The following is a 15,172-nucleotide window of genomic DNA, read 5'->3' on the forward strand; positions in this document are numbered from 1 at the left end:
AATGCATAAGTTTTTACTAAGAATATGCAGAAGCATTGACCATTTCCCTCAGCACACATTCTGCCTACCCCAATAACAACAGACAGGCCAAGGTCAGCTTGGAAATGGCATTCTGCCCCAAGGAAATTCAAGTTAAGACTCTTCTGCTATGACTATGATTTTGGTTGCTCAATATCAGCTTGCTTTTAAAGACTACTGATTATCAGCATCAGCTTTTGAAAAGCAAGAGGGGAGGAAAAAAGTCAGAAGCATTTTCTGAAACTGTATCAAGGTGTTAAGTTTTTCAAATTTTCTTTGTGGTGCTGAGCCTGTCTCCTATTGATGTCACCTTCAAAAATCAAAAAGCTCTGGGGAACAAAGGGTTAAACAGCAGGGTTTTGTTTTTTACAATTGTGACACATTTAAAAGGTCGTCTGATTTTTTCCACTTAAGCTTATCCAAACAAAAACAAAGATCAGGCCCATCAGACAAACTGGCAAACCTTGGCTTTCTCCATGGAGCTGCAGCTCCTGGGAGTGTCCCAGAGATCTCATCAGCACAGAACTGACCCCAGTTTCTCCCTCAGTAAATGCCATCTTTAGGAACTCTCTGCTATTCAACTATTTTTTTTTCACATCAGTTAATATCTCTATTCATCAAATTTTGATCAAACTGGCTGGCAAGTTGGAGCATTGTTAGGAAGGGGACCAGGACAGAACGAAACAGGGAATACCTGTCCAAGTTCCACTCTGCTGAGAAATCAAACTGAACTCAAGGTTTGGAAACTGTGAAGAAAACAGACAGATTGGCACTGGGGTAGTATTGGAGAGCAGAACAGAAATTTGCTTTTCAGCTCCTCTCCAGCAACACCTCAGCCACCAGATGAACAGAACAGCCACAGAGATCTCCTCCAAGGGAGAAAAGAGCAGCACATTCACTTGTTAGAACAAAAACCAAGAGCTACAGCCCAGAGCACAGCCATGACAGCAGCATCAGGGCTGGAGGCACCTCTGCTCTGGAGACAGGAGACAGTGGGGAATGTTCAGCCTGGAGAAGCCTCCAGAGAGACCTTGGAGCCCCTTCCAGTCCCTGCAGAGGCACTTCTGACACTGGCACATGGTGATAGGACAAGGAGGAATGGCTTTGAACTGAAAGAATATGTGTTTAAATTAATTATTAGGAAGATATTCTTCACTATGAGGATGGTGAGACACATCCAGAGAAATCATGGATGCCCCATCCCTGGAAGTGCTCAAGGCCAGATTGGATGGAGCTTTGAGCAACCTGGTCTGGTATGAGGTGACAGTGTCCATAACAGGGGGTGGGAAGTAGATGATCCTGAAGGTCCCTTCCAACCTCAAGTGTTCTGTGATGATGATGGAGATGCTTATTATTATTATTTTGGATTTAATAATTCACAGTCTTAACTACTTTATGGGCTACTGTTTATCACTCTAGTAATTTCTAGAAGCTGAAGAACAAAGGCAATGTTTTGAAGGAGATCTGCACATTCCTGTAGGAGATGGAAGAAGAGTTCATTACATTCATCTAGCTGATAAAGAAAGTTGTCAAACAAAGTTTACCCTCAGAAAAAGTGCAGGATTTTTTTGGTAAAGCCACAAATGCTTTCTACCATGACAACTGCAGCCCACAAAGCTGAGAGTGGCTGATGAATGTTCTAAAATTAAAATATGTTTATTGATCAGTCTTCTGCATCTGAATTAATTTGCTTTTCCTTGTTAGTATCCAAAATTCCCCAAACCTGCTGTCCAGACACTCTAACTGCACTGTAATCTTCATTCATCCTCATTCCCTCAAGTTAGTTCTTTGTGTGAGCTTTTTCCTAAATATTCTAATTATTCTTTGGGTATATGCATTATTTAAAAGTGGAAAACATTATCTACCTAAGTTTACTCTTAGCCAAAGTCAAACAAACATCATCTCTGTTCACAGGAACTACTGAAAAATGGTACACTGTAATTATAACAAATCCAAAATGACAACTCCTGACCTCTGCCTTACTCTAAACTCAGGTTTGCTAAGGCTGTTTTGGAAATCTGCCTTGGATTACCTGGTCTCTAAATCTGTCACCCCTGCCCCCAAGGAACTCTTTCTGCTCCACCCACCCCTCCTCTGGCTCAGTTTCCCCCTGAACGCCCTTTGCCAAAGTGCTCAGATGAGAACAGGGTGATGGGCTCCAGGACCTCCAAAGATCTCTGAGACTGAGAAACTCTGCCATCATTATCCTGCCACCAGAGATGGTCTTTCTTATTTAACTCTGAGCATCCTGACAGGCAGAACTGAAAGGAAAATGATATTTTACTTTAAGTGTCAAAATCCAAGCCCAGTTTTTCAACAGAAATGATTCAGCACATCTGAGAGGCAGCATCACCTCCGTGCATTCATTTTAGATTTTGCAATATGAGCAAACTCTAATTCCATGCTCCAGACTACATGAGGCCATTTTTCTCCTGAAGAAGAAAGACAGAGAGCACTTAGATAAACTCATTCTAGATTATAAACTGCTGAGGATCTCTGCTTAAGATATTCTTCTGGCAAAAATCAGTCCACTACTGAATTTATTGTTATATTTCTCCATTTGGTGAGCTTAATAGTAGGACAATCTTGGGTATTCCCAAAAAGTTTGGAGTTTTAAAACAAAACTTTGTGACCTTCTGAACCACAGTCACCTCTTTAGCTTTATGATCATCTGAGCTACATTTTAAAATAGTAGTTGACAGAATTCATTGGTTTTCTTTTCAAATCTTAACCTATTGGCAGTAGTGAGGTGGGGAGCAGGACAGATCAGGGTGCTGGGAGGGAGCAGGAGGAATTCAGGGTTAATGAGGTTTCCCACAGCTCCCCTGTCCAAGGGATCCTGTGATGCTGTGCAGCAGAGCAGGCAGCAGTGCAGCCTCCCAGCCTATGCTGGTAAGACAACAGATGTTATAAGGGACACAAACTAAACTTTAATTTTATTATTCCCTAAATAAAGACTGGCCATTTTTTAAACCCATATGGGTTGTATTAGTTTTCAGGCATAAAAGTTGCAGCAGATTTCCCTGTGGGTGGACTAAGCTGCTCATCTTTCTCCCACTTCCTTCCATTTACTTTTTGAACACTTTACTGTAGAGAAGGATAAAGTCAATGCCATGAAAGATGAAAAAGGTTTAAAATTACTCCTTCCTTAGGACACTGATCTCTGTTTCTTCTTGTTCTAGGCTATTTACAAAAAAATCCACTCAACAAAACCATTTCTATCCTCAGCACATCTTTGAGAAGTTCATTCACTATTCCATTGCTTAAAGCTAAATTTGCTTCATGGACACCTGGAGAGAAGAGGTGAAAAAAAGAGAAAAAGTGAATCCTACATATGCCATTCCTTATTTTACTGCAAAATATAATTTGGTCTGTTACAGAGTCACTGTGCTTATCAGTTTGCATTGTGTATCTTCAGCCTGCAATGTGAGGTGACTGGAGAAGGAGTGAGACAAAGCAATCCAAATGGTCACCAGAACCTTCCTTGACCTTACAAAACCTCCCTTTTTTATGGCAAAACCCTTCAATTTATGAGGTAAACACAGTAGAAGGTATCTGAAGGGGAAGGACCCAGCCCTTTGATGCTGTTTAAAGGAATTGCATTTTGTGAGGATTACTTTTGCTCAGTGGAGGGGATCCAGGAGTGGATCAGTTGACCTTACAGATTGTTAAAATCCACCTTTATCAATTCAAGGGAAGCCTAGAAATAATTAGTCACATCTTCTAAGAGGGATCTAGGAAAATGAAGTTGCTTCTGGGTCAGCAAATCTCTTCAGTGTCTCCTATCTGCTGCTTTCTCTCTCATCTATCTAAGAAGCAATTAAACAAAGAAAGTAAGAAAGCTGTGCAGCCACACAGGGTCAGGTATTTACCAGAAATGGTGTCACCTGGACGTGTCTTCCTTGCCCTGCTTCTCCTCCAGATGCCAAATACAAAGCTAAAACAACAGCTCATCAAACCCCTTTCAGCTGCAAACATGTTTTTAGGAAGAAGTTGAACCTGACTCCCAGTGTTACATAAAGCACAGATATAACATCACTAACTCCTCAGACTCCCAAGCTATTAAATGCAATTACAAACTGAATAAAACAGCAATCCACGACCTCACAATAATGCAGTGTTTTTCCATTTGTGTATGAAAACACACTGGGGGAACAGTTCATATTGTATTTCTTAGTGAAGGATGAGCATAGCATAAATCCCTTCTATATAAACAAACTCTTATAGGCTAAACCAAAGCTATTTAAGTTTAAAATTCCAGAGTCACAGAACAAATCAACAAGCCAATGCTGATACCCTTCAAGTCTAAGAAAGCAGAAAATTAAAAATTAATTTTTAATTCTTACAGAACATCATTTTAAAGTTTTATAACACAAACATTAATGCTGCTCTATTACCAAGCAAATTCAGTGCCTGAGCTACCAAGCAAAGAAAAGCATATTTAAAAAAAATAAGAAAATATTGTTAAATAGGCACAAATCTCCCTTCCTCTCTGTAATTAGCAAAATTTGGATTTAAAATTTGCAAAAAATAGTTTGATGCTTTGTTTAGGAGAACCTCTAGTAGAGGCCAGGTGTAGCTGAGCCTCTAAGCCACAGAAAATTCAATTCCTATTCACTTTAATCAATCCCTCTTCCTATTTTGTACCAAGAAGGGATATTCACTTTTCAGGAACTTTCAGCTACATTGCTGCTTTGTGAGACCAGCAATAAACTTCCAAGGAACAGCTCCTCAGGCAGTCATTTTATGCTGCTACAGGGAATTAAAGGTCATCCTCAGCTAACACAAAATCTTTTATTCAATGCAAAATCCACCACCTTAAATAGCCTCATTTGCTCCTCCAATTACACAAAACTGCACAGTTCTGCTGAACAAGTTCTGTTTACCTAGGAAGATGCCTGCAGAGTGGTGTCAAAGAGCTCAGAAACACAACAACTTGTTGCTCCATTTTGAGAAAGGCTTCCAGGAGCTCAGCACCAAATGCAGCTGAAGCTATGGAGCTGTTACAGGATGGAGCAGCATTCAGTGTCAAAGGCAGCACATTCCCACAAATCCCCTCTGTGCATCCTTTCAGAGCTGGGAATTGATGAGCAGACCAAACCTCTGCTCTGTAGCTCCAAACTCAGCTGAGCTTTACGTGCAGTAAGATTTACCCAGGGACTTGACAACTTCAGCTCAAAAGGCTTTGATGAAGCTGGAAACAGATGTGCAAGAATGCTGCTATAAAAATGAAAATAGGCAAGGCCAAGATGTATAGAACCAACTGATACAGCTGGGAAAGATGTTTGGGCACAGCCCTTCTTCAGATCTGAAGAAGGGATGTTAAATAAGTATCCTGTGTCTTCAGATGATAAACAAAAGATCAAAAAGCCAAAAAACTCCTTTCTGATGGCAGCCTGAATGACCTACTTTAGCAAACATCACAGGGCCAGCACTGTCAGCATGTAACAGCATCTGACAGGGCCAAGAGCTCATCTCTTGCACAGTTCTGAGCTGCAGAGCACAGCTCCCAGAAAACCTCTGGTACTGCTCTCCACAATCCCATTTGATGCATTTCAAGACTCAGCAATCAAGCTTTTAAGTGAACATGAGACCAGAACAAAAAATATCCATGCCTGCATAAACAGAGGAAGAACATAAAACCTTGTCCTGCCACACAGACACGAACAAGAAGAGTCATAAACTTAAACTGGGAGTAGGAAAGTTGAAGGACCTTGAAATAAATGTCTAATAAGAATTTTTAAATTGCAGAAGAAGATGTGAAACTGTCATCTTAATAGGTTAAATATCTTCAAGGAATGACTTAAGTCACGTTTGCCTTGGGGTAGGACAGACTTCCTTCACCCCTCAAGCTTTGAAGTCATTAGACAAAGCCTGACCATTTGTCCTTAAAATTTCTACTTAATACTCTACTTTTAGAAGCTCTATATAAAAATCTCAGCAATTATGTTACTGATGTTTCCAGAAGCTCAGTGGCAGTCACCACCTCTAACACCTCACTGCGTCATTTGGCTCCCTCACCCTTCTATATTGCAAAGCCCCAAGTTTCAATAATACCTTTTACTCCACCTCTTAGAGGGCAAGGAGATGACCAGGGAACAGTCAGTAGGAATTTCAGTGCTGATCAATAATTTTTTTACTGGGACTAAAAGCCTTAGTAGAAGTCTTTAGTACCATAAAATTCCCTAAGTTGGAAGGGACCCACAAGGATCATCGAGTCCAACTCCTGGCCCAGCACAGGAACCCAGACAATCCCACCGTGTGCCTGAGTGCTGTCCAAACACTCCTGGACTGTCAGGAGTGGTGCTGTGACCATTTCCCTGGGGAATTTGTTCCTTTTCCTAATATCCAACCTAAACCTCCCCTGACACAGTTTCTGGCCATTCCCTCGCGTCCTGGTCACCAGAGAGAGGTGACCTGTAGTGGAGGTCAGAGATACTTGTGCAGCTGCTCTTCAAATCCATGAAAATTGGCTCCACTAAGACATCTGAAGACAATGTGAATCACAACATAAAGTCTATTAATCCTGGAAATACAGTTCCAGTATTTCTCTGTATTAAGCCCTTCACAAAAAGAGTTATCACAGATAATTCTCCCTGATTGTCATGGAAAAAAAAATCAAACCATGTGAAACCATTACAGAAAGTCATCTGAATGGACAATAACCAGAAACTTCAAAGATCTTCTTAAAGGAATAATTAGTGCACAAAGATATAACCTGTAAAACATTTTTGTGCCAGAGTTAAACAATGTAAGAATTTCTTAAGAAGTTTCCCATCTATCTCAAGTGTAATTCCAGCCCACTAATGGAAGCACAGGCATTTAACAGCCCTCTTCTGTTACCCTGACCCTTCCTCAGAGTAAAGTCCTGAGGAAAAATGTACTTGCTACAAGAACAGACTTGGTTGTTGTTAAGTTTGACCCTTCCATATGAAAACCTGAAGAAGATCAGCTTTGTATCTGACAAAAAATTTTTGCAGTTTTTCATATTCAAATTAGTGGTCCCTAGGGAAAAGACCTGCAAACTATAATATCTTAAATATGTTCTTATTTTAAATATTAAATATAATATTTTCTTCTGAAAAGAAAAAAGGGAAAGGGGGAGCCATAGGTATCCATTTTTGTTCTTACTTCCTTTTCCCAGTCTTCACTGCACAAACAAAGCCAGCAGAAACAAGTTGTGAGCTAAGGGCACAAGGAGAGGGTTCAAACTATACATTAAGGATGTAAAAATAAACTACAGGAAAGATCATAAAATCCTTTATTTATGGTCATTTTAGGCGTAACTTACAACAAAACAGCTGGTGAAAGTTCACCATGCAATGTTTTTCCTCTTGGTTCACTGCAGTCAGTGATGTTCCTCTCCAAACAAGCTCGTGTGTATTTTGGGAGAAGATCCCAAGCCACTCCCAGCCCAGGTCTTGCAGAACAAAACACACACTAATAACCAACATTCTGTATGAGCCAACTACACAAGATCCAGCTTGATATTGAGACTCTTCCTTTCAGTCCCAGTGTTATCCCCACCCTTCCTTTACTCCATAGCTGTTGCTGTGAAGGCCCTGGGTGGTAACACACCCCAACACTACAGAAGGGGTTACAGAAATTCACAGGAGCTGCACTTGCTGTGGAACAGTTCCATAAAAACAGTGAGTGCATTGTGAGTGCATTGTGAGCATCAGCAGAACAGACTAAGGAACATATTTAGGAATCATGATTGTTGGACTCCTCAGTTTGCCAAATTTCATCTTCTCCTTGAGTAATTCTGCACCAGAACAAGACACTTTCAGTGACTGTCACTGAAGGTTTTGTGCTGTAAAGGAGCAGCAGAAGCTCATTCCCAAAATCCTGATGCCCTGATTATAGCACACTGCTCTCCATGTGCCAGGCTGGCTCTGTGCTTGGATTTGTTTTTTCTCCTGTAAAAGAAGATAGATGAATTCTCCAATCACTCTTAGCAGATACACATCCTCCACCTTGCCTATACAAAAACTTTTACAAACAAAAAAACTTGCTATGAGAAAAGCAGCAAACAATCCTGAAATCCCTAACCACTTATCAAAAATTTTTTAAATGTCCCATTTTTGTAACTTTGAGAAAGTCCAGACAAAATTTCAATTCAGATCTCCAAGTGCATCATTAGAATAACCTTTGCCAACATCCCTCCAGCTGTTTCTGCACAACCAGCAGCACCCAGTTTGCCACCAAGAACATCCCTGTGGCTGTACAGAGTGCAAAGAACTTTTCTTACTGTGAACTGCCAGGTCCTGCATATCCATCTGCACTCAATGGCACAGGACCCACAAGGAACCATTTTCTTCTGTATTCCTTTGACACCAAAACAGGTAAACATCTTCTCAGAGTACATAAGCATCCTGCTCCAAGCAAAACATTACTACAAGTTATTTATTTTTTGACAGCATGTAGTACAGAGCTCCAAGTTCCTCTGCAATTCCTCTGATATTGTACCAACAAAAATCTGTAGTTCACATTCAATAGTTTCTGTCCAAGGTGTCCCTTCAACCCCACAACAAAATAAACCCCTAAGAATTGTCAACGTTTTCTTCTTTTATATTTTGTCCAAAAGCTCTATAAATTGCCCTTTTTTTTAAAAGAAGAATGCCAACTGTTATTATGTTTAAAATAAAGCACTGAATGATCCCCACTCCCTGCACCCTTAACCACACAAGACAAATTCAGCACCTCTCAGATGGAAGATTGACCTGGCTGAGGACTGCAACCATGTGCCCACATGGCATTGAGGCTCAAGTTTCTTGTCCATACAATGAGAAAATAAATATAATCTTAGTATTTCTAAAACAAACTTTCCAAACTAGGAATAAAATCACATTCTTTATCTAAAATATTAAGAGTACTTGCAGCTGCTTTCATTCAAAGCTGAACTGCATAACTGTAATTCAGAATATTTCAGGTTATCCAGGGTGGAGCAGCCACACCTTTTTCTGCCACTTGCAAAAGAACAATTTTCCCTAGAAAAAGTATCCTTATCCCTCCAGCATAATTCCTAAAGATATAATTTGAAATATCAATTTCTAAGGAAGGAAATAAAAATTTCCAATTTGTTCTAAATAATAAATTAATTAAAACAAAGAAAAAAATCTTAGATACTATACATTCAGGTGGTACATTTGCATATGATGCACCCTTGATTGCTGGAATTCTTCTACTTTGAAGAATTCCCAGGAATAAGGCAAGAACAATCCTCACAGCAGTGTGGGTGTCTCCAAAACCATGGGAGCCAGAACTACAGGAAATGATAGGGGAATGTGCTGAACTGCTGATTTTTTGTTTATTTTAAAGTGTCAGACTTTATTGATCCAGCTTGTTCAGATTCACAGGGACACAGGACCTGAAGGACCTTTCATGTCATCAAATCTTACATTCTGCCTCCTTATGCAATCATGCCATAGTCCCATTAAGTGCCCAATATATCAAATTTCACTTTCTTTGAGCATAAAATCAGTCTAGAGCAGATACCAGGGGTGCCACATCATTCCCAATAAACCTGGTTTATGTCCTGATTTTTATTTTTTTTTAATACATACTCTCAATTGTCTATATTGAAACTTGTTTTCTTTTACTCCCTCTCCTCCTTTTCCTCTATCCCCATACACAATCCCAGAAAACCAATGTTCTGCAGCCAGGGCAAGTTCCCTAACTATAAATCATCTCACAGACTGCCCTGGCAAATGGGGGAGGATCCTGACAGCTGCAAGAAGCAAATGGAACCTGAAGAGGGGAGGGTCTGGATGACTCAGGCTGGTCACCCTCACCTCCATCACTGACACAGTGAAGGAAGGAACAACACTGGAGGCCATTTCTAAACAAATGAGGCCAGTAAGGTGATTAGAAATAGTCAGCAAGGATTTATGGAAGGGAAAACATGCCTGATCAACCTAATGAACTTCTGGGATTAAAACACAAGCTTGAAGAAGATGTCATTTCTCTTAACTTCAGCAAGACTTTCAACACTGTCTCCCATGACAGCACCATGATACACAAACTGAAGTTATGGGCTGAACAAATGGACAGAGAGATGGCCTGCAAACTGTCTGGATTGGCAGGCTCAAATTTCTAAAGGAAAAACACTACAATTTAGCTAATTTGCAGTTTCTTGAGGTGTTTAATATATCTCACCTCAGTACTACTACACAGGTCAGCCTCACTAATAAAAATGTTTTTCTTCCCAAATCATGCCGTTGCTCTTGTCCTGTGTGGGCAATGAGCTCTAAAATAGAGATGGGAATGCAGGGAAGAGGGCAGTGGCAAAAACAAAGCCAAAATAAGCCAAGAAAGTTTCACTGGAAAGGTTGGCAAAGACACAAATTTCATGTCAAGGTCTAAGCTGTCACCTCCCCAAGCCTTCAAAACAAAAAGAAACAAACAAACAAAAAGCTACATTGCTTTTCCTAATATCAGAGGTATAGAACAATGGGAAAATGCATTTTATGAGGTACAGATGATTAACCTTTTAAAACTACTCAACCAAATTCTAAAATAGGAAGATTTAATGCACAAATAACAAGAGAAACTTCTTCCAAGTGACATTTAAGCTTTGTCAGCAATAACCTCATCCAGCAGTAATAGCAGTTTCGTGACAGGGAATTTAGAAATCCAGCAAAAACACCTGCCTTGCTGGTAGTGAAAAGAATTCAAGCTACAGGCCATATCTGCATCAAAAGAACAGTTCTCTCACGTTTTCAGAGCTGTACAGGGCATGCAGGCAGCTATTCTCACTTGACAGCACTGGTACTTCATAAACTTGTTTTCAGTTCCATACTCATCACACAAATAAAATCATTACAATCCAAGCCATCACAAATCTATGAAATCTAAGTTTACTGTTGCTTAAAAATCAGAATTTTTAGTAACATTTGCAAAGATTCCTAGAAAAAAAGAAAAAAAATCCTGATTTTTGAAGGGATTACTGAAAGTTCAGCTTTTAGAGAAGCAGTACAGGTTTCCTTGTGCAATCCCTTCAGCACCATGCTAAGGATTCTAAAATGGGAGGAACTGTTCAGTCTTAGTGCAGCTTGTATTTAATTCTTACTTAAAACTGAGGTGACAAATCAAAAAGCCACTATTTTGTACTTTTTTTACTTCTGCCTACACAGTTGGTTACCTTTTCCCCCCCTTTAAGCAGGGATATTAACAACAGCTCTCTGCTCATGCTACTGAGTTTATTCTCAGCTGCATGAATAATCGTTGCATAATTTATTACCCTCTGTAATACATGTGAACATTTATTTTAAGAATTCTGCATAACCTCAATTCTGTCAATTCTTGCCTACTGCAACTCTAGCAATACCTCAACTGATTTTTAATTTTCTGTCTTTTAACATCATAGGAAGAACCCAACCCTTTGGGGCTTTGGAAATTCTGGTTGCTGTGTTTAAGTTCATCACCCAGGCAGGTGTAGGTTTAGGATAAGGAGAATCTTTTGCACAGCACAACGTTAAATATCCCATCTCCTGCCCAGTGGGTAAGAGGAAGGGGAAGCAGGAGGTTGTTCAAGGCTGTGGAAAGTGCCAGGAGCTGAATCTGATTTCCTTAAGTGGATGATGAGCAGGCCCTGTGTAAGCAGCAAGGCCAAACACACCAAGAGACTGAATGAGGACATGCCTTCAATTCAGAAACATCTTTAGGTTGAGCTGAAATTGTGTAACTCTTTCTTTTTTTTTTTTTTTTTTGTCCTAAATGAGGACTTGGAAGTAAAAATAAACCATTTAATATTTCAAGATAACAATGACAGTGTGCAAAGAGTGCTTACCTAAATTGTACATTATACAGCAAAAAGTGAACACAAACCCATCACATTTAAAATATGCTCATATCTGAAACAAGACCTAAGCAAAAGATGTGTATTTCCTATTAATTTTTTAATACTTTATGTTAGGAGCCAGCAAGATTTTATTTGACTCACCAGATATTATCTGGAGGAGTCTTTGAGAATAAACAACTGTACTTGAGATTCGATTTTGGCATAATGTTTTATTGAATTTTAAACCAAAAATCCAGTATATGTTTGTTTCTTATATTTGTCTTTATTTTCCTCTAGTTCTTTGAGACAGTTTCTTGCTTCCTCACTATTTCTTCATTCTGGTAATGAAGTCATATTTGCACTGCAGGATCAGGAACAAAGGACCAGCTCTTAGGAAAAGTCACCTACATCACACAGATGTTAGACCTGTTTTAAATTCAGAGTGAAATAAATCCAGGAGGGATTGCTTTTAATCCCAACAGTGTCAACAGAGAAAGTTTAACAGCATTTACCAGAGGAAACCAGACTTTCATGCCCCCAGGCATGCTGTGAACACACTTGTGTTGCAAGAGAACTTCATTTATAGACAGAAGAACTGTGTGCTCTACCCACCTTCAAAATTATAATATTTTAGCAAATTGTTCTCCAAACCCCTCCTGGTTGACATTCCAAAAATTCTCTATGCTCATCTCCATAGCCTCAATTACAAGGCAGTAAAAACCCAAGTTACCCATGAACTTCAAAGCAGTGAGAGAGATTAATTCAGGATAACTCTCCTGAGTAATGATTTAACAACCTCATCAACTAATGCATTCTCCTGCACAGAAACAATCCTTCCTTACAAGATTTCACTGTGAAATAAGTGTTCTGCATGACCTTGATATACACTGCCTATATCAAATTTATGGATAATCCAACCTCAAACAAGAAACTACAATAAAGACACCACCTGAAGTAGTCTCCTCCTTATTGCAAAATCTTCAAACACTGCAAAAGCCCCCCCATATTATGACAAAAACTGAGAGCACTAAAAGCAGGTGACAAAAGTGAGAACATTTCTAGTGACATCTATTGTCCACTGCTGAAAGTGGCACTCAGGAGAAAATAGTTCTTTAAAACTCTGAATAAGAAAATACCATTATTTATTGCAAAGATGAGTTTTGATGATTTAAACTTTCCATCTGAATGCAGAACCTCATCTTTATTCAACTATATTACATCTTTTATCCAGGCTGCTTCTCCAATTTATCACATTTCTTTTGAATTTTAATCACATCATCCAGTGTGCTTGTAACTCTTTTTGTGTTGGTGTTACTGGCAGATAAAGACAAATCAAGTCCATTTTCACGGTCATTAATAAAAATACTGCAATACCACAGGACAATACAGACCTCTGTGAGACTCCAGCCTCCCCTTCTGACAATATTTTAACCATAATTTTCAAAACAATTTCTGACAATATTTTAACCATAATTTTCAAAACAATTTCCTTAGTTCCCTTACCAGGAGGTGCTGCCACATCTCTGCTGCAGGTAAGCCATGGGGTGCAGTTTTTATATCCTCTCTAAAGTCCTCTTGCCATGGGAAAAGCTCATCCTTTGAGAGCCCTGGGAAAACTTCTGCCCTCTATCAGTACTTGCAGGACACAGTTAAGGAGTACAATGGGGACACTCCCACACACAGACTCAAACTGAAAAGAATAATCTCACTGTGACTCAGATTCACACCAGCCAAACTCTTCAAGTCCCAAATATAAACTCAGAAAAAGTTTTATCACACATCCTTCTCCTTGAAGCTGCAGAAAAAAGCCTAACAATAATCCTAATCTTCCTGTCAGCCTAACCGAAACATCAGGTATTTATTTTTCCAATATTTTCCACAAGTGCCTGCTTCACAACCACTCTCAGCATTCAAAATAATTTTAAAGATGTCATCCTTAAAAGAGGACTTCCACATTTAAACTTCACTGCTTCAAGAAAACATGATTTTTTTTGCAGAAGAGCTGCTCTGAAGTTCTTGTGGAAAAGATTAGAAAATATCACTGATATTGCTGAAACTGAAATTGCCATTTGATTCCAACAGGAAAGAGCAGCTACCTTCACAGCAGGTGTTAACAGCAGCAAGAACAAATGGAAGAATGAATATACAACCAAAATCATGAAGGCAGAGGGCAAGAAATATCCAATCCCTTGATCAATCAGGAGTAAAAGTGCACTTCAGTCAGAATTCCAGAATTCACATTACAACAGGGAATAGATGGACAAATTCCACCTGCCAAGATCAGGAGACATCCTCACTCTGAGCTCTGCATCACCACTCCAGCCCACAGCACCAATGAATGCATGGATTTTAAAACTTTGTTAAAGGCCAAATGTAACAAACAATAAACAAAAAAACAAAAAAATGCTATTTTATAAAATCAGACCATCAGGGTTGGATTTTTTGGTGAGGTCCATGTTTTTGGGGGGCTTTGTTGTCTATTTTTAGGTTTAGCGTTTTTTGGGTTTTTTTTTTATTTTTAAACACCAGAAGAGTCCAACAGAGCAGCTCACCACAAGTCACCTGTGTCACCAAGTGAACACTGTGCCACCTTCCCCACTGTGACCTGGGAGATTCCTTCCCCCCATAAACCCCCCAAACCCATTTCCCTGCACTCTGCCCCTCTGAACCACCACTAAAACCATTTGTGGCTGCTCCTAATCTGCTCCCTGCCAGCTGGGTCCCACGTTCTGCTGAGCAGCTTTCAGCATTAACTATCTCACACACATATTTAATAACTGCCTAGAAATACACCTCAGTCACCTCCTCCCCTTGTCAAAATACACCATTGAAATGGAAAAAAATCTGTACCTCAACAGGTTTTGTTTTGACCTCAGATCCCCACATGACTAAGTACCATGACAGTGCCAGTAAGAACCAATATTCTGATTATGTAAAAGCATGACTGTATCATAAGCAAGCCCTTAAAAGCTGCCTGCTGTCACATCAAGACGTAACTGAAAAAAGAGAACTTACCTGCTGGCAAGGGAAGTGTTGAAATATCTGTAACAATAAAGAAATACATTTAGAAACAGAAGAAAAAACAGCTCTACAACTGCAGTGACCTCATAATTTTTCTGCAAGGCCATACTTGTTTAATAAAGCACATTATCTGAAGCAATTTGCTGGCTGCTATGAATGCCACATGCAAATCAAAAGCATTTTCCTTGTCTCACCCTGTTCATTAACAGGATTATGCTTTGCTCACCTGACTGAAGGACAATGAGTGTAATTACTGCAGCACCATACAGGTCACTACACACAAATCAAGTGTTACATACAAAATTCACCTTCACCTACAGAACTTCAGAGCTCAAAGTGTCAGGGACAGTC

At 39.6% G+C, this 15,172-nt stretch overlaps 1 protein-coding gene across 2 annotated transcripts in view; it reads right to left on the reverse strand.

The window, feature by feature from the left end:
• Positions 1–15,172, reverse strand: part of PTK2 (protein tyrosine kinase 2) — a 187,029-nt gene that overhangs the window by 132,322 nt on the left and 39,535 nt on the right. The window contains exon 3 of one of the 2 annotated variants that reach the window (XM_064706739.1): positions 14,816–14,842. The exons of the other annotated variant lie outside the window; for it this stretch is intronic. The gene's annotated coding sequence lies outside the window, so the exon portion shown is untranslated. The remainder of the gene's footprint in view (positions 1–14,815; positions 14,843–15,172) is intronic. 2 annotated transcript variants of the gene reach the window in all.

This window comes from Zonotrichia leucophrys, chromosome 2 (assembly GCF_028769735.1).
Source record: "Zonotrichia leucophrys gambelii isolate GWCS_2022_RI chromosome 2, RI_Zleu_2.0, whole genome shotgun sequence".
Taxonomy (NCBI): domain Eukaryota; kingdom Metazoa; phylum Chordata; class Aves; order Passeriformes; family Passerellidae; genus Zonotrichia; species Zonotrichia leucophrys.